At 47.2% G+C, this 17,487-nt stretch overlaps 1 protein-coding gene across 1 annotated transcript in view; it reads right to left on the reverse strand.

Annotated features, from left to right (window-relative positions):
• ITPR1 (inositol 1,4,5-trisphosphate receptor type 1) overlaps positions 1-17,237 on the reverse strand; it is a 120,504-nt gene extending 103,267 nt beyond the window's left edge. The window contains 1 exon segment of the mRNA XM_075322063.1: positions 17,120-17,237. The gene's annotated coding sequence lies outside the window, so the exon portion shown is untranslated.
• Between the last annotated feature and the right edge of the window lie 250 nt (positions 17,238-17,487).

The raw sequence follows: 17,487 nt of genomic DNA on the forward strand, positions 1-17,487 counted from the left end.
GGGCCTTATTACACCGATTGCCACTGCACCAGGTCAATCGGGATGAACCGGATAGAGTCCCGGGACTGTCGCAGCTAATGGATGTGGCAAATCTGGACAGCTGCTGGCTGATATTTAAGGGCTGCTTCTCACTTGCGAGTTTCTCGCAGTAGAGCAATGCGAGAAAATCTCGCATTGGAATCGGACACATGTTAGTGAATGATTCAGCTCAAAAAAAAAAAAAAAAACCATCGCATGCGAGTTTCTCCAATGCAAGTCTATGGGAGCGTGTAAATCGGATGTCATGGGACGGCACTCACACCATCCTAGTGACATGCGATTTTCTAAATACATTTCTCGCATGTTTCCTAAAACACTGGAAACGAGCGATGTCTCACAATGTCTGTCAATCACTATTCTCTGTCAGTCGGTCTCTCCCTCTCGGTCTCTATTCTCTCTCTGTCGGTCCGTCACTATCTCTGTCCCTCTCTCACAGTCTGTCGGTCATTTTCCCCTCTCTCATACTCACTGATCCCCGATCCCCGGCGCGGCACTGCACGGCGTTCACACTGCTGCGGTGGCTTTTACCATTTTGAAAAAGCCGGCCGCTCATTAAACAATCTCGTATTCCCTGCTTTCCCCGCCCACAGGCGCCTATGATTGGTTGCAGTGAGACACGCCCCCACGCTGAGTGACAGGTGTCACACTGCACCCAATCACAGCAGCCGGTGGGCGTGTCTATACTGTGCAGTGAAATAAAAAACGGCGTGCGGTCCCCCCAATTTTAATACCAGCCAGATAAAGCCATACGGCTGAAGGCTGGTATTCTCAGGATGGGGAGCTCCATGTTATGGGGAGCCCCCCAGCCTAACAATATCAGTCAGCAGCCACCCAGAATTGCCGCATACATTAGATGCGACAGTTCTGGGACTGTTCCCGATTTGCCCTGGTGCGTTGGCAAATCAGGGTAATAAGGAGTTAATGGCAGCCCATAGCTGCCACTAAATCCTAGATTAATCATGTCAGGCGTCTATGAGACACCCTCCATGATTAATCTGAAAATTACAGTAAATAAACACACACACACGAAAAAAATCCTTTATTAGAAATAAAAAACACAAACATATACCCTGGTTCACCACTTTAATCAGCCCCAAAAAGCCCTCCATGTCCGGCGGAATCCACGGACCTCCAGCGTCGCTTCCAGCTCTGCTGCATGCAGGTGACAGGAGCAGCAGAAGACACCGCCGCTCCGGTCACCTCCACGTAGCAACTGAGGTGAGTAGCGCGATCAGCTGAGCTGTCACTGAGGTTACCCGCGGCCACCGCTGGATCCAGTGACAGCGGGTAACCTCAGTGACAGCTCAGCTGATCGCGCTATTGTCTTCATTTGCTGCGTGTAGGTGACCGGAGCGGCGGTGTCTTCTGCAGCTCCTGTCACCTGCATGCAGCAGAGCTGGAAGCGACGCCGGAGCATCCTGGATTACGCCGGACATGGAGGGCTTTTTGGGGCTTATTAAATTGCTGAACCAGGGTATATGTTTGTGTTTTTTATTTCTAATAAAGGATTTTTTCGTGTGTGTGTGTTTATTTACTGTAACTTACAGATTAATCATGGAAGGTATCTCGGGGAGACGCCTGACATGATTAATCTAGGACTTATTGGCAGCTATGGGCTGCCATTAACTCCTTATTACCCTTATTTGCCAACGCACCAGGGCAAATCAGGAAGAGCCGGGTACAGTCCCAGAACTGTCGCATATAATGTATGCAGCAATTCTGGGCGGCTGCTGACTGATATGGGGAGCCCCCCAGCCTAACAATAACGTGGGGCTCCCCATCCTGAGAATACCAGCCTTCAGCCGTATGGCTGTATCTGGCTGGTATTAAAATTGGGGGGGGACCGCAGGCCATTTTTTTTATTTATTTATTTCACTGCACAGTATAGACCCGCCCATCGGCTGCTGTGATTGGTTGCAGTGAGACACCTGTCACTCAGCGTGGAGGCGTGTCTCACTGCAACCAATCACATGCGCGTGTGGGCGGGGGAAAGCAGGGAATACGAGATTGTTTAATGAGCGGCCGGCTTTTTCAAAATAGTAAAAGCCGCCGGAGCAGTGTGAACGCCGTGCAGCGCCGCGCCGGGGATCGGTGAGTATGAGAGAGGGCTGCTAACTTCAGTCACTCCGGGGATTAGCGGTCACCGGTGAATCCTTCACTGGTGACCGCTAATCACGACGCGGCACAGACAGAGCCGCAGCATGACAATGAAGTCAGGTGAAGTTCACCCGAGTTCATTCTGACAGTGCGGCTCTGTCTGTGTCTGCTGTCATCTGCCATTCAGCTCTGCTACATGGCTGTCTGTGTCTGCTGTCAGCGGCGATGTAGCAGAGCTGAATGGCAGATGACACAGTAAAAAATACGCATTACACACGCTAGTAAAAGCATTAATTTATTCAGAAAAAGCATCGCACTTGCGTTGCACTCGGACCTAACGTGAACTAAAATCAGCCGAGTATTTTTCAGCCCAGTCGGACCGATTTTACTCGCATAGATGTGTTTCCAGCCTTAGGCTGAGAATGGGCTTTCCATATCGTGGGGCTCCCCATTCTGAGAATACCAGCCCTCAGCTGTGTGGCTTTACCTTGGTTGGTAGGAAAATTAGGGGGGACCCCCACACAGTTTTTTTTTTAACCATTTATTTTACTGCACAATAAAAGACCCACCCACCGGCAGCTGTGATTGACAGCCGTCTCACTGCAACCACTCAGAGCCACAGGTGAGCAGGGAAGGAGTGAATATGTTATGAGCCTAATGAGCGGCCGGCTCGGGAAGATGAAAGCTGCCGTGGGAGCAGTGCGCCAGCCGCCCAGTGATCGGCGAGTATAAAGTGCTAGCTCCTACCCCTTTGCACTCGATTATAGTCCCCATAGACTTTATATGGGGAGCAGTACTTAGCCAAATACCAGCCCTCCGAAATGCAGGAACAAAAACGCAAAAAGAATTGACAAGCAGCATCTTTGTAGTCACCACAAAAACGCAGCAAAGAAAAAAAGAAAAAAAAAAAAAAAGCGCAATGTGTGGACAGCAAAAATGAAGTCTCAGACTTTGCTGGGGAAGGAGATTCGTGCAGTTTTTTTTTTTTTTTTTTTTTGTAGAACAAAAGCACACGCACATGACGTAAAAAGATGCAGCGTGCACATATAGCCTTGGGCTTCTGCATGGCTGCAGACGATTCGGGTTTGGACAAATGATGGGGGCTTGGGTGATGGGCCAGACACAGGCGGTTCCTATGCGCTGTACAGGACGCATCGCTGCTGCCAGATTTAAATCCTCCTTCCCGGAGAGATGAGTCTGCGGCTCAATACTCTGCCCTACTTACCCAATCACCAAATTAGGCTGAAAACAACATTTCCATCAGTGCAAGGAAGAGGGAAAAAAAACAAAAAAAAGCCACATTGTATCACAGCAGCAAGAGGAAAGAGGCAACTGCCATTAATGAGCAAGTCGCTAACAAAACACTGCTCCGCCGAATCCGTCACCTCAGGTGCTGCGTTCATTGAAACATTAACTCAAATAAGACACGAAGGTCAGGAAACTGCTCCGCGCCGAACAGGTTCACCCGGCAGCGTCTGACGACAACCAATAGCGGCCGGCGGTGCGTCATCGGGAGAACTTCACTGCAAGGCCAAGGGCACCTGAGACGCACGCACGATTCTGTGCTCCAACGTGCCACACAACACAGAGCAACCCACGGACGACGAAAGACACGCACAATAAAAGCATCCGAAACGGCCAAATACTGAAATATCTCCGCAAGATGTCATCTGAAGGGTTTCACTGCTCACCATGAATCTACATACATATTTCACAGAGCGCTATTAATTCCACAGCGCTTTACAGACGTGATGGTCACAGTCCCCATTGGTGCTCACAAGCTAAAATTCCCTAACTGTGTGTTTGGAGTGTAGGAGGAAACCAGAGCACCTGGAGGAGATCCACACAAACTCCTTGCAGATGTTGTCCTTTGAGATTTGAACCCAAGACCCCAGCGCTACTAGACTGCAGTGCTAACCACTGAGCCACCGTGCTGCCCACTGAGCCACCGTGCTGCCCATATAGTACAGTGCTGCCCACTGAGCCACCGTGCTGCCCATATAGTACAGTGCTAACCACTGAGCCACCGTGCTGCCCATATAGTACAGTGCTAACCACTGAGCCACCGTGCTGCCCATATAGTACAGTGCTAACCACTGAGCCACCGTGCTGCCCATATAGTACAGTGCTAACCACTGAGCCACCGTGCTGCCCATATAGTACAGTGCTAACCACTGAGCCACCGTGCTGCCCATATAGTACAGTGCTAACCACTGAGCCACCGTGCTGCCCATATAGTACAGTGCTAACCACTGAGCCACCGTGCTGCCCATATAGTACAGTGCTAACCACTGAGCCACCGTGCTGCCCATATAGTACAGTGCTAACCACTGAGCCACCGTGCTGCCCATATAGTACAGTGCTAACCACTGAGCCACCGTGCTGCCCATATAGTACAGTGCTAACCACTGAGCCACCGTGCTGCCCATACTACCCATCCGGTATTCTACCACAGAGCTGCCCTCCCTATTCTGCTGGTGCAGCCACTTATCCTGTACTGATCCCGAATTACATACTCCAGTGCTGTAGTCACTGAGAGATGTATGACACACACACACACACACACACACTATCCTGTATTGATCCTAAGTTACCTCCTGTATTTTCCTCCAGAGCTGCACTCACTATTCTGCTGGTGGTGTCAGTGTCTATACATTGTGGCCATAAAATAACCTAAGGTGTTTGGAGCGGTGTGCAGATTGACCCAGTGGACAGAATTGTCTCAAAATTGGTATGTATGCTATTTAAGGCATGGGGAAATGGAGAGCATCTTAATTATGTATTATTATTTTTGTATTGCTTTCCATTTCCCCATGCCTTAAATAGCATACATACCCATTTTCAGCCAATTCTGTCCACTGGGTCAGTCTGCACACGGCTCCAAACACCTTAGGTTATGGTATGGTATACATTACATATCCTATACTGGTCCTGAGTTACATCCAGTATTATCCTCCAGAGCTGCACTCACTGTTCTGCAAGTGTAGCCACTTTTTACATAGGTTACATTACTGATCCTATATTGTTTCTGAGTTACTTATACTCCAGAGCTGCACTCACTATTCCGCTGAATATTAGTCAGGATTTATCACAAGATGTTTCCGGAGTCCCACTCACACTCCACGTTGATGAAGGAGTGAACCAGACTAAATATAGGGACTTTCACCTCACTGTAATGAAGGTTTATACTGACAACAAGCAGAGATCCTGAAAATTGGGAGGAAGTGAGGAGTTTGCAGAGAAGTGATGACATTTTGTAATGCTCCACGATCTGTAATATGATTTTTTACAGTATCACAGAAGGACGCAGCTGTCGCCCCAGCAGAGGACAATGGTGACTTCTTAGCCAAAACTTAGAGGTTGAGTCCAGTCTGGAGCTGTGGCTGGAGGAGGTGGCAGCCTCTGATCCTGCGCACCGCGGAGCCATCACAGAACATCAGCAGCGGCTGGCACAGATTTGATGAAACGTCCTATTTATGGCATTACATTCCTAGAATTCAGATCCCAAAAATAGATCCTGGGTGATGACCGATTCACATTTATTGGTTACTCCGCTAAACTCCAGAGAAAGAGCAGATTCTGGGAAGAACCATGGACTGAACAGTAACAGATGTGATGGACACACACACACACACACACACACACACACACACACACACACACACACACACAGCAATCTGGCAGCCCAAGATTTCATCACAATGCACAATTCCACCTGCTTTGGAGGTAGACTCTTCTCTCTCCTCTTCCCCCCCCCCCCCCCCAATCACCTCTGGGGCCCCTGTTGCACCAGTGAGGATATGTCCGTTACTGTGTCAGTAGGTCCCCCCCCCAAACTATTATGTGTGCCCCTTTCAAAGGCCAGTTCAGCAATACCTGTACATGGACAATCCATTTCTCTCTGAGAAACACATGTCTAAGATAAAGCCTCTGTCACTCCAGCTCTATTCCCTGAGGTTACACAGACATTGAGCAGTTCTGCATTACATGCTCAGAGCTGCAAAGGTCACTGATTGTCTGTAGCAGCAACTCCATGGAGTGCGAGTAAAGATCACCGGTACCTCAGAAGGGAACCAGTTTAGGGTGGGGAGGGATCCAGCCAGGGACTAGACTAGTCCGGTGCAGACTCCCGCCAGCAGTTCTCAGTGCAGTAATTGACAGGACACTACTGCATTAACAATTCATGTGAGACCTGTCAATCACCAGTAACAGCTCTTCAGCTCAGAAATCTTTACCTGTATATACTGCTGCAGGCTCCGATTCATACTGCCTGTGTATTGGAGGGAGCTCACTGATAGATTTTCAGAAAACTCAAAACTCATTGTTCAGCCAACAATAGACGATTCTTCATATAAGCTATACAAGGCAATTTTACTGTTCCTCTCTGTAAGACACAATCCGGCAAAAACATGAAAAAAAAACGGAATCGGCGTCTGTTGCCGCCGGATCTGTTTTTTCCCCCCATAGATTTTCATTAGCGCCAGATGGCCTTGCGTTTCATCCGGTTTTGCCGAATCCGGCTAAATTTACTTGTCCGGCGGACCGGATGAAACGTTGAAAAAAAACGTTTGTGTCCGGCAAAAAAAAAAAAAAAAAGGCTTGTTTTATAATGGAAGCCCATGGACGCCGGATCTGGTGTAATAAGGCAAAAAACGGATCTGGCCGCCGGATCCATTTTATTGAACTGAGCATGCTCTGTATCACACCGGATCTGTCAAAAAAATTGAAGGAACTGATCCGTTTTTTCGCCAAATCAGTCGCATCAGTTTTGTCACCGGATCGTGCCTGATGCCAAAATACTGATGTGTGAAAGCAGCCTAAATGAAACATTTTAGCCCCAAATACATTTAAAAGGGAACTTGCCACATTGGAAATGCAGTTCCATCTGCAGGAAGCATGCTATATAGAGCGGAGCTGATGGATATACTTATTGACAGCCACCACTGTAGACACCCATATAAAGAAAGTCAGTGATTCAGAGCACCCACATGACACAGAGTAACAATAGGGATATAGAAATAATATAATATAATATATATATTCCACTTTGTCTTTTACAATTTACACCTTGCAGGCATTGTATTGTAGACCTCTGCTCTGGGATTATCGGTCCAATGAGTGGTCCTATCAGTGATGGTCATTGTGCATACAGGAGGCACCTGTCAGAGGGGACCATTTACTGAACCAAAAAAAAAAAAAAAAGTCACTTCCATCTACTTTTATATTAATTGGGAACTATTTATTTTTTGTTGGCAGGGGTGTGTACTTCTTTCAACCTCCCCCATCAATGTTTTGACATCTGGGAAAGATGAGCACCAGCTGTAGCTGATGGTATATTAGGCTAAGTTCACATTTCCGCTAAAATCTATCAGTCACAATCCGCTGCTCTTGTAAACAACGGAATCCGTTTAGCGGATTCCGCTGCTCCCATAGACTTGTATGAGCAGCGGATTGTGACTGATGCTGCGTTGCACCCTCCGCCCGACTGATCAGTCGTGGAACGACTGACCGCCGGGCGGGGGGAACGCAGCATGTAACATTTTTTGAGCAGCGAGATCCGTCGGATTTCGCTGCGCATGCTCTCTAGCTCCCTGCACACGTCACCAGCTTTGGTTGGTTACCCGATATTTACCCTGGTTACGGTGCAAGGAGCCAGCGCTAAGCGGTGTAGGCCCGTAACCAAGGTAAATATCGGGTGCTTTGCTGTTACCCGATATTTAGGCTGGTTACGTGTGCAGGGAGGCCGACACTTCCCCGCTCGGCCCCGCCCCCTCCCGCACTCCGCACATGTACACACACACACACACCCTGTCCCCAGCCATGCAGACAAGCACTGCCACTGACACCCTCGTCTGGCCCCGCCCGGCTCCGCCCCCTCCCGCACTTTGCATGTACACACACACACACGTACATACATGCACTCACTCACACATACACTCACCTGTCCCCAGCCATGCAGACCGCAGCACTTCCACTGACGTCCTCAGTGCCACGGCCCCGCTCTGCTCCCCTCCCCCCCCCCCCCCCCCCCCGCACACAACGGAATCCGACAAAGAATTCTGTTCTTTGTCATCCGTTGTACAGCGTTGAACAGCGCATCAGTCACATGCGTCAAGCGACGCATGTGACTGATACAAAACAACGGAAATGTGAACTTAGTCTTAGATGTCAACTGGCTTAAGGCTATGTGCACATGTGGCTTTTTTTTTTGTGCATTTTCATGCGTTTTTCCTTGCAGATTTTTATCAATAAAAAGCAAGGAAAAAGCATCCCAGTAAAGTCTATGAGAATCGTGACTTGCTGTGCACACGCTGCTTATTTTTTCCCTTGCAGATTTGGCATGTCAGTTGTTTTTGCGTTTATTTCCTGCGTTCCTATAATCGCATGCAGTGCTTTATCATTACAGGGGATTATAGTGCAGCACTTTGCCTCACATATCATGCATACAGCATGGTGCGTGAGGCTCTCTGTAGCTCCATAACCCCCGGGTTATGGGAGCAATCAGATCCCGGTGATCGCATTACAGGGACCAGATTGCCAGGGAGAGGCAAGTGATCCCTCTTCCTGCCTTCTGAATGCTGTGATTGCACCAGATTACAGCATTTAGTGGGTTAAACTGCCTGGAGCGACGCGAGCACTGCCTCTGGCAGCGTTCGCAGGGAGGAGGGGAGGGGTACAGTACCTGAACCCCTATAATCACCATGACAAAAAAAAAACAAAAAAAAAAAACAAAGTGGGTACACAGCCTTACAATAAAGTAAAAACACATGATGGGGAAACTATTAATAGAATATGGACTTTTAAAGGCTTGTTCACACGCTGCATTTTTGCTGTACCAGCAAAGTGAATGAGGTTCCTGAAGAACACTACAATGCTTATTTCATCTATTGTGAATTCAAATCACAGCGTCTCCTCCAGTCTACAGACTCATCTACCAGGAACCATAATGAGCCCTTGCTGGTTCAGGTTTACAGTGACCCGCGGCCGTGATCAGCCAGATACATGCTGATCGGCACTCGTTTACCATCACCTATAGACATCAGTTGAGGCAGAACACCATTGTCCTCAGCAGGATAAGTTTACACATGATATCTCACCAAGAATAATGATTTTCAGCATTAACGTGAATCTGTCTCCAGGTTTTTGCCCCCTAATCTGAAAGTAGCATAATATAGGGGCAGAGATCCTGATTCCAGTGATGTGTCACTTACTGAACTGCTTAGTGTAGTTTTGATAAAAAAAATTAATTGTTTAATCAGCAGGAGATTATCATTACCGGACTTCTTTGCGTGCTGCAGGTAGTCCAGCATATTCATGAGCTCTGTATAACTGCTAGATCTGCAGCAGAGTAAACAGTGATTTTAACAAAATGATAGCAAACCGCTCAGTAAGTGATATCACTGGAATCAGGGTCTCTTTCTCTACATTATGCTGCTCTCAGATGGGGGGGGAGCAAAACCCTGGTGCCAGATTCCCTTTAATAACCACCATTTCTCCCCATGTGCAAGCGACTTGCTCTGTCAATGATGATCACATCTGGAAAGTGCTGTAGCGGCTGCTGCTAAGTCTTTGGCTTTGTGGTCTTTTGTTTCTATGGTAACGAATGTTCCATCACATGAAAGCCTTATGTGTATTATAACTTTTTAAAATATGGTGTTTGTTGCTTATGGCAACAGTGTTTTACGCACACGGGAAAACAAGATGGCGGAGTCTAATGTAATATTCACAGCAACTGAGAGCAGAGGAGGGATAAAATTCTTATTTCTGCAAGGAAAGTCCGTGAAGGATATTCATGGTGATATGTCACAGACATTGGAATATGAAGGGCATTGATTCCCCACAGTAAGAACTGGGTTGCCAAATTCAAAACAGGCCACTTCAGCCCCAATGATGAGGAACGTCCTGGACGACAGAGAGTGGTTGTTCCGGATATTGTCGATGCTGTGCACAACCTCATACTGGAGAATCCACCAATTTCAGCTAAAGCAATAGCAGACATCATGGGGATTTCCCGTGAACGTGTTTGTGTCATTATCCATGAACATTTGGACATGAGGACACGATCTGCAAAGTGGGTCCCCAAATGTTTGACAACAACAGATCAGAGAAGCGCGCAAGTGACAACTTCCCGGTCCATTTGTCAGCGTTTTTTGGACAGGTAAGAACTTCCTGGATCGACCGGTCACTATGGATGAGACCTGGATTTATTTGTATGACTCTGACAACAAGGAGCAGTCAATAGAGTGGAGGCACAGTGGTTCTCCTCGTCCAAAGAAGTTCAGGGTGCAAAAATCAGCCACAAGGTGATGGCGTCTGTTCTGGGATAAGGAGGGCGTGCTGCTAGTGGACTACCTTCAAAAGGGTTCCATCATCAATGCAAGGTATTACACTGAACTTTTGGACCAATTGAAGGCAGCTCTGAAGTCCAAAAGGTGCGGCAAGCTGTCCAAAGGAATCTTGTTCCTGCAAGACAACGCCTCCGCTCTCATTGCACAAGCGACCATGGCAAAACTGGCAGAGATGGGCTTCCAGCTGGTGACCACCCATCTTATTCACCAGATCTAGCTCCCTCCGTCGATCATCTGTTTCCAAACCTGAAGAAACACCTCAAGGGTACCAAATTTCACACCATTTCTAATGCCATGGCTGCTACGGATGCCTGGTTTGAGGCACAACACAAATCCTTCTTTTTGCTAGGCTTACAGAACTTGGAATACCGATGTAAGACGTGTGTTGTCATCAGTGGAGAGCATGTGGAAGAAATGTAACGTTTCATCATCCGCTCTTGTTTCTTTCTGGGTAAAGCCAAAGACTTAGCAGCCTCTTGTACAAAAGAGTAAAATAAGTGAGATACGGAAACCATTGTGTTCCGGTGGCCATTCTCCCATTGACTGACAAGTTTCCCTGTCCTATTATATAGTCAACACAGAAGTGCCCCATAGAGTCCACCCCAGACATGTTTGAGCCTCGTGGCATTGCTACACGGCAGAAATCAACATTCACCGGAGACCAAGATCTGGAGGTGCAAATCCTCCATACAAGAGATTAGTACAGCACAAGCTCCAGGTCCCCTCCCCCAACACCACCATCATCTGACATCTCCAGAACTACTACTCCCAACAGGCTGGATTGTTTCCTGTACAGAGTTCACCCTTTACTCATGGAAGTTTGGTGTTGAGACAATCAATAGTTCTTCCATACAAGAATGTGCGGCTGGCCTAGATCAGGAGTTTTCTGCATCTGGATTTAAAGAAATACAGGGTGGCCCTGCACCCCACAGGATGGGGTGGGGGGGTTGATTGCAGATCACTGTGGATCTGACTGCTGGGGACCACAACTGAGACAGATGAGGGCTTTGTAATGCCAAGAATGGGGCTTCGCAGCTCTGCCCTGAATGGAGTGAATGTGTGCATGCTCATCCTCCACTCAAAGTCTATGGGATTGTGAGAAAGACCAGTGCTGTACTTGGCAGCCACAGAAATTGTATGGTGTGAAAGCCAAAAAGGTGGCCCTCTGATGACTCTCCTACTCCTTATCACTGTGGGCTCCCAGTGGTCAGAGCTCCCAACGATTAGTTATCCCTTATTCATAATTATTCACAAAAACACTGTAAGACCACATTCACACAATCAGTATTTGTCAGCCAAAACTAAAAAGATTGTGTGGAAAAAAAAAAAAATGCAGAAGTGGTGCGAGTGGCTGTCTGCTACACTCCTGCTGTCTGCTACACTCCTGCTGTCTGCTACACTCCTGCTGTCTGCTACACTCCTGCTGTCTGCTACACTCCTGCTGTCTGCTACACTCCTGCTGTCTGCTACACTCCTGCTGTCTGCTACACTCCTGCTGTCTGCTACACTCCTGCTGTCTGCTACACTCCTGCTGTCTGCTACACTCCTGCTGTCTGCTACACTCCTGCTGTCTGCTACACTCCTGCTGTCTGCTACACTCCTGCTGGACTCAAAAATACTAACTAAATACTGAAAGCGTGAACGTACCTTCAATGGCAAGCAGATATCATGAATCAGCAAGTCTTCTGGTCACATTTGCTGCACATTACTAGTTAAGTAACAAGATTCGCAGGGTACTGCGCCGATGTGCCCATCTGTACTCCAAGGCAGTGGACAAAGGCACAACAGACGTCACCATCATCCTGAGCACCCAGTCTCATGCTACATACAACCTGGGATGCCGGTATTTGATTGCCAGACAAGAAAGTTTGCATTGCCCGAGTGTACAGATGTGGACGTCAGAGCAGGACCATGGAAATCAGACTACTGCTCCCCCTTATCAGTCATTCCAGGCCAGGGAGGTGACAAGTGACAGGAGGAGGTGTAAATTTCACTGCCCGCATGATCTCCACTTATGTCACATTTCTCCAATGCAGAGAACCTTTTACGTGCGGCCGATATCAGTCACGGCTCCTATAACGCTCCAGCAATATTATAAGTATTTGGAACTTTAAGACACAATAAATCCGTTTATATAGAAGCATGAGGAGTCGCAGGGCAGAAGGAAACCCCTCCACTATCCACAAAAGCCAAACAAGTGCCCCAAGCATGAGGCTCGAGCAAAGTTTACTCCTCACCTCCACAGAGAAGCATTATCCGAACCAGTGGAGTGTGCGCAGCCTTCCAGATGGTGCAGAACGCAGAGGAGGAAGGTGATTGAATGAAAATATACTCCTCAACTTGGTTACAATAATGTCTTGTGATCCTATAAATAGAAAAATCAGGAGGAGGAGTGCGGAGAAAGGAGGCAGGCGGCAGGGACCGCAAAGCCGATCTGTGATGTACAAAAAGGGACCGGAGCTGGGAAACTCAGGGGTACTACAAGTACGAACAAAAGCATGCTGAGACTTATAGTCCTGTAGCTATCCATAGAACACTCTTATTAGGCCTATGCTATGGAGATTTGGGAGCAAGATCACCCCAGTAGTGACCGATGATCAATAACCTGCTAGAGAAAAACTACTTCACATTACTCCAGAGCTGCACTCACCATTCTGCTGGTGAAGTCAACACACACACACACACCTCCTGTATATAATTATATATGTACAGCTGGTATAACCTGGGCATCTCCTGTGTATAATTATATATGTACAGCTGGTATAACCTGGGCATCTCCTGTATATAATTATATATGTACAGCCGGTATAACCCGGGCATCTCCTGTATATAATTATATATGCACGGCTGGTATAACCTGGCCATCTCCTGTATATAATTATATATGTACAGCCGGTATAACCCGGGCATCTCCTGTATATAATTATATATGCACGGCTGGTATAACCTGGCCATCTCCTGTATATAATTATATATGTACAGCTGGTATAACCTGGGCATCTCCTGTATATAATTATATATGTACAGCTGCTATAACCTGGCCATCTCCTGTATATAATTATATATGTACAGCTGGTATAACCTGGGCATCTCCTGTATATAATTATATATGCACAGATGGTATAACCTGGGCATCTCCTGTATATAATTATATATGTACAGCTGCTATAACCTGGGCATCTCCTGTATATAATTATATATGTACAGCTGGTATAACCTGGGTATCTTCTGTATATAATTATATATGTACAGCTGGTATAACCTGGCCATCTCCTGTATATAATTATATATGTACAGCTGGTATAACCTGGGCCATCTCCTGTATATAATTATATATGCACAGCTGGTATAACCTGGGCATCTCCTGTATATAATTATATATGTACAGCTGGTATAACCTGGGCATCTCCTGTATATAATTATATATGCACAGCTGGTATAACCTGGGCATCTCCTGTATATAATTATATATGTACAGCTGGTATAACCTGGGTATCTTCTGTATATAATTATATATGTACAGCTGGTATAACCTGGGTATCTCCTGTATATAATTATATATGTACAGCTGGTATAACCTGGGCACCTCCTGTATATAATTATATATGCACAGCTGGTGTAACTTTGGTATCATTTGTAAAGCTGGGACAATTATAAACAGGAAATGCCCAGGTTATATAAATTATATGTACAGCTGGTACAACCTGGATATATACACCCAGGTTATACCAGCTATTTATTTTAAAAAATATATTATATATGTACAGCTGGTATAATTATATATAGGAGAATCCCAGGTTATACCAGCTGTACACATTATATACAGGAGATGCCCAGGTTATATGTGTACAGCTGGTATAACCTGGGTATCTCCTATATCAAGTTGATATAGACAACTGGTATAATGTGGAGGCCTCCTGTGTATAATTCTGTATAGTATATCTGGTATATAGGGTTAGACCTCCTGTACACACTGATAGTAATTAGGAGTTAGGTGACGGCTGAGTTAAATGGGATGGATTCAGGTGACAGATCAGGCATTACTGATACCCAGCCCCTATCTGACACCGCTCTGTGCTCTAGAATGAGGTCAGTGGCCCCTCTAAGCTCTTCATTTGCTCGGCAGCTCAGTCCTGTATGTAGGTCCCGGCCTGGAGACTGATGTACAGGGACCTTGGATGGTGAGAAGTCCCAAGAGAGGCAGTGCCCCTCACATCAGCTGGTTTTTTTTTTTGTATTAAACACAAATCAAAAGATACTATGAATTGAAGGGAAGACCCTTCTTACAAGCCCCCCCCCCCACAACAATGCTGGATGGATGGGTGGGTGAATGACGTGATGATGGTACAGATATTGTACTACACCTGCGATCATTGGTGGGCACGGATCTGCTGACCTTCCTCGTGTCTTGCAGTAAGGTCAGAGTAAAGGATCCATGTTGATTGAGCATGCTGGGAGCTGTAGTTCCAGAATTAGGCCGTGTGCACAAATTGTGGGGTTTTTTTGTGCTTGCAGATTGTCACAAATCAGCAAGGTCTATGAGAATCCTGAAGTGCTGTGCACATGGTCAGGTTTATTTTTCATGTGCAAAAAAAAAAAAAAAAAATATGCAGCATGTCTGAAGACGCAGAAATTTCTGCAACGTGTGCACAAAGCCCTCATCTAGAGGTCTATAAGCAGTGGCCATAGCGCATGCTGAGAGTTGTAGTTCCAACATTACGCACCCTCATCCACAGGTCCGTAAGCCATAGTGTGCGCAGCATCAGACCCTCATCTACAGGTCTAACAGTGCCTATTGGCCATAGTATATGCTGAGAGTTGTAGTTCCAGCATTACACACCCTCATCCACAGGTCTATATGCCATAGTGTATGCCGAGAGTTGTAGTACCAGCCATTATCCGTCCTCATCTACAGGTCTATAAGCAGTGACTATTGGTCAGAGTATATGCTGAGAGTTGTAGTTCCATCATTACACACCCACATCTACAGGCTATACGCCATAGTGTATGCTGAGAGTTGTAGCAGCATTATGCGTCCTCATCTACAGGTCTATAACCAGTGACTATTGGCCATAGTATCAAAGAATATGCTGAGAGTTGTAGTTCCAGCATTACGCACCCTCAATGACAGATCTATGGCCTCAGTGTACGCTGAGAGTTGTAGTTCCAGCATTACGCACCCTCAGTGACAGATCTATTGCCCTCAGTGTATGCTGAGAGTTGTAGTTCCAGCATTACACACCCTCAATGACAGATCTATGGCCTCAGTGTAGGCTGAGAGTTGTAGTTCCAGCATTACGCACCCTCAGTGACAGATCTATGGCCTCAGTGTAGGCTGAGAGTTGTAGTTCCAGCATTACGCACCCTCAGTGACAGATCTATGGCCTCAGTGTAGGCTGAGAGTTGTAGTTCCAGCATTACGCACCCTCAGTGACAGATCTATGGCCTCAGTGTAGGCTGAGAGTTGTAGTTCCAGCATTACGCACCCTCAGTGACAGATCTATGGCCTCAGTGTACGCTGAGAGTTGTAGTTCCAGCATTACGCACCCTCAGTGACAGATCTATGGCCTCAGTGTAGGCTGAGAGTTGTAGTTCCAGCATTACGCACCCTCAGTGACAGATCTATGGCCTCAGTGTACGCTGAGAGTTGTAGTTCCAGCATTACGCACCCTCAGTGACAGATCTATGGCCTCAGTGTAGGCTGAGAGTTGTAGTTCCAGCATTACGCACCCTCAGTGACAGATCTATGGCCTCAGTGTATGCTGAGAGTTGTAGTTCCAGCATTACGCACCCTCAGTGACAGATCTATGGCCTCAGTGTATGCTGAGAGTTGTAGTTCCAGCATTACGCACCCTCAGTGACAGATCTATGGCCTCAGTGTATGCTGAGAGTTGTAGTTCCAGCATTACACACCCTCAATGACAGATCTATGGCCTCAGTGTATGCTGAGAGTTGTAGTCTCACATTATAATCCACCATGGAGATCCAGGGCCTAAGGCAAAGGTTCTTGGAGACGTGATAAGAGGACCGGTTACTACAACTGCAGGATCCTTCTGATCACAAAGAACATGTCACAAAAATAAACAAATCTGAAGGAGAAAAAAAAAAAAAAAAAAAAAAAAAAAAAAAAAAAAAAAAAAAAAAAGGAAGAAAAGAAAAAAATACAAGATAAAGTCTGAAACATTCACATAAAATCAAAAACCTCAAGCCTCCAGTCTGAGATAGCAGAGTGCAGCCCCAGGTCCTGCATACGGGGCCCACCTGAGCCCCTGCTACCTGGCTGCACATTAACCCCTCATGTCCCAGAGTCCCCTGCACAGGACTGCAATGGCCCCAGCTGCAGACACAAGTTTCCAGGACCCCCGCCTCCCCTCCTCCACCTGATGCTCATGGACACAGCACATCTGTCAGCCGCAGGCACTGCTCTCCATACGGCTCCTACAGGACCAGAGCCTGGAGGCGGCGGAGGAGCCGCAGAGCACGGAGGAGGCAGAGGCAGGATGCGGCAGGGTCAGAGATGACACAGTGTAGAGGAAGCGCAGGCTCAGACACAATGCACACGGGGCTGCGCTGCAGTGTGAGGGGGATGCGGTACATGCACAGCGCTGCGGTGCAGCCTGCTCCGGCGCCAGTACCTGCCAGCTCCAGGCTCCCCGCACATCCATGCTCCTCTCCGGCTCTGTCCCCCTCCTCCAGCTCAATCTCTTTATATGGGCTGCGGGGATTGTAGTCCTGCATCCCTGCGCTGCAGACTACACGTCCCGGCATGCTCCGCGGCAGAGGAGGCGCACACTGATCCGTTACTTGAAGGATGGGAGAACTTTTCTCCAGCGCTGATTGGCCGGCGGCTGGTGACGTCATGGATGATGAAGTTTAGAGAAAAGTTAAGGGGCTGAGTAGAGGGGGCACATACTTTATCAAATCAAATCAAATCTTTATTTTTATATAGCACTAACATATACCACAGCGCTTTACATACATCAGGAACACTGTCCCCATTGGG

The sequence above is a fragment of the Anomaloglossus baeobatrachus genome, chromosome 8, assembly GCF_048569485.1.
Source record: "Anomaloglossus baeobatrachus isolate aAnoBae1 chromosome 8, aAnoBae1.hap1, whole genome shotgun sequence".
In the NCBI taxonomy this organism is placed as follows: Eukaryota; Metazoa; Chordata; class Amphibia; order Anura; family Aromobatidae; genus Anomaloglossus; species Anomaloglossus baeobatrachus.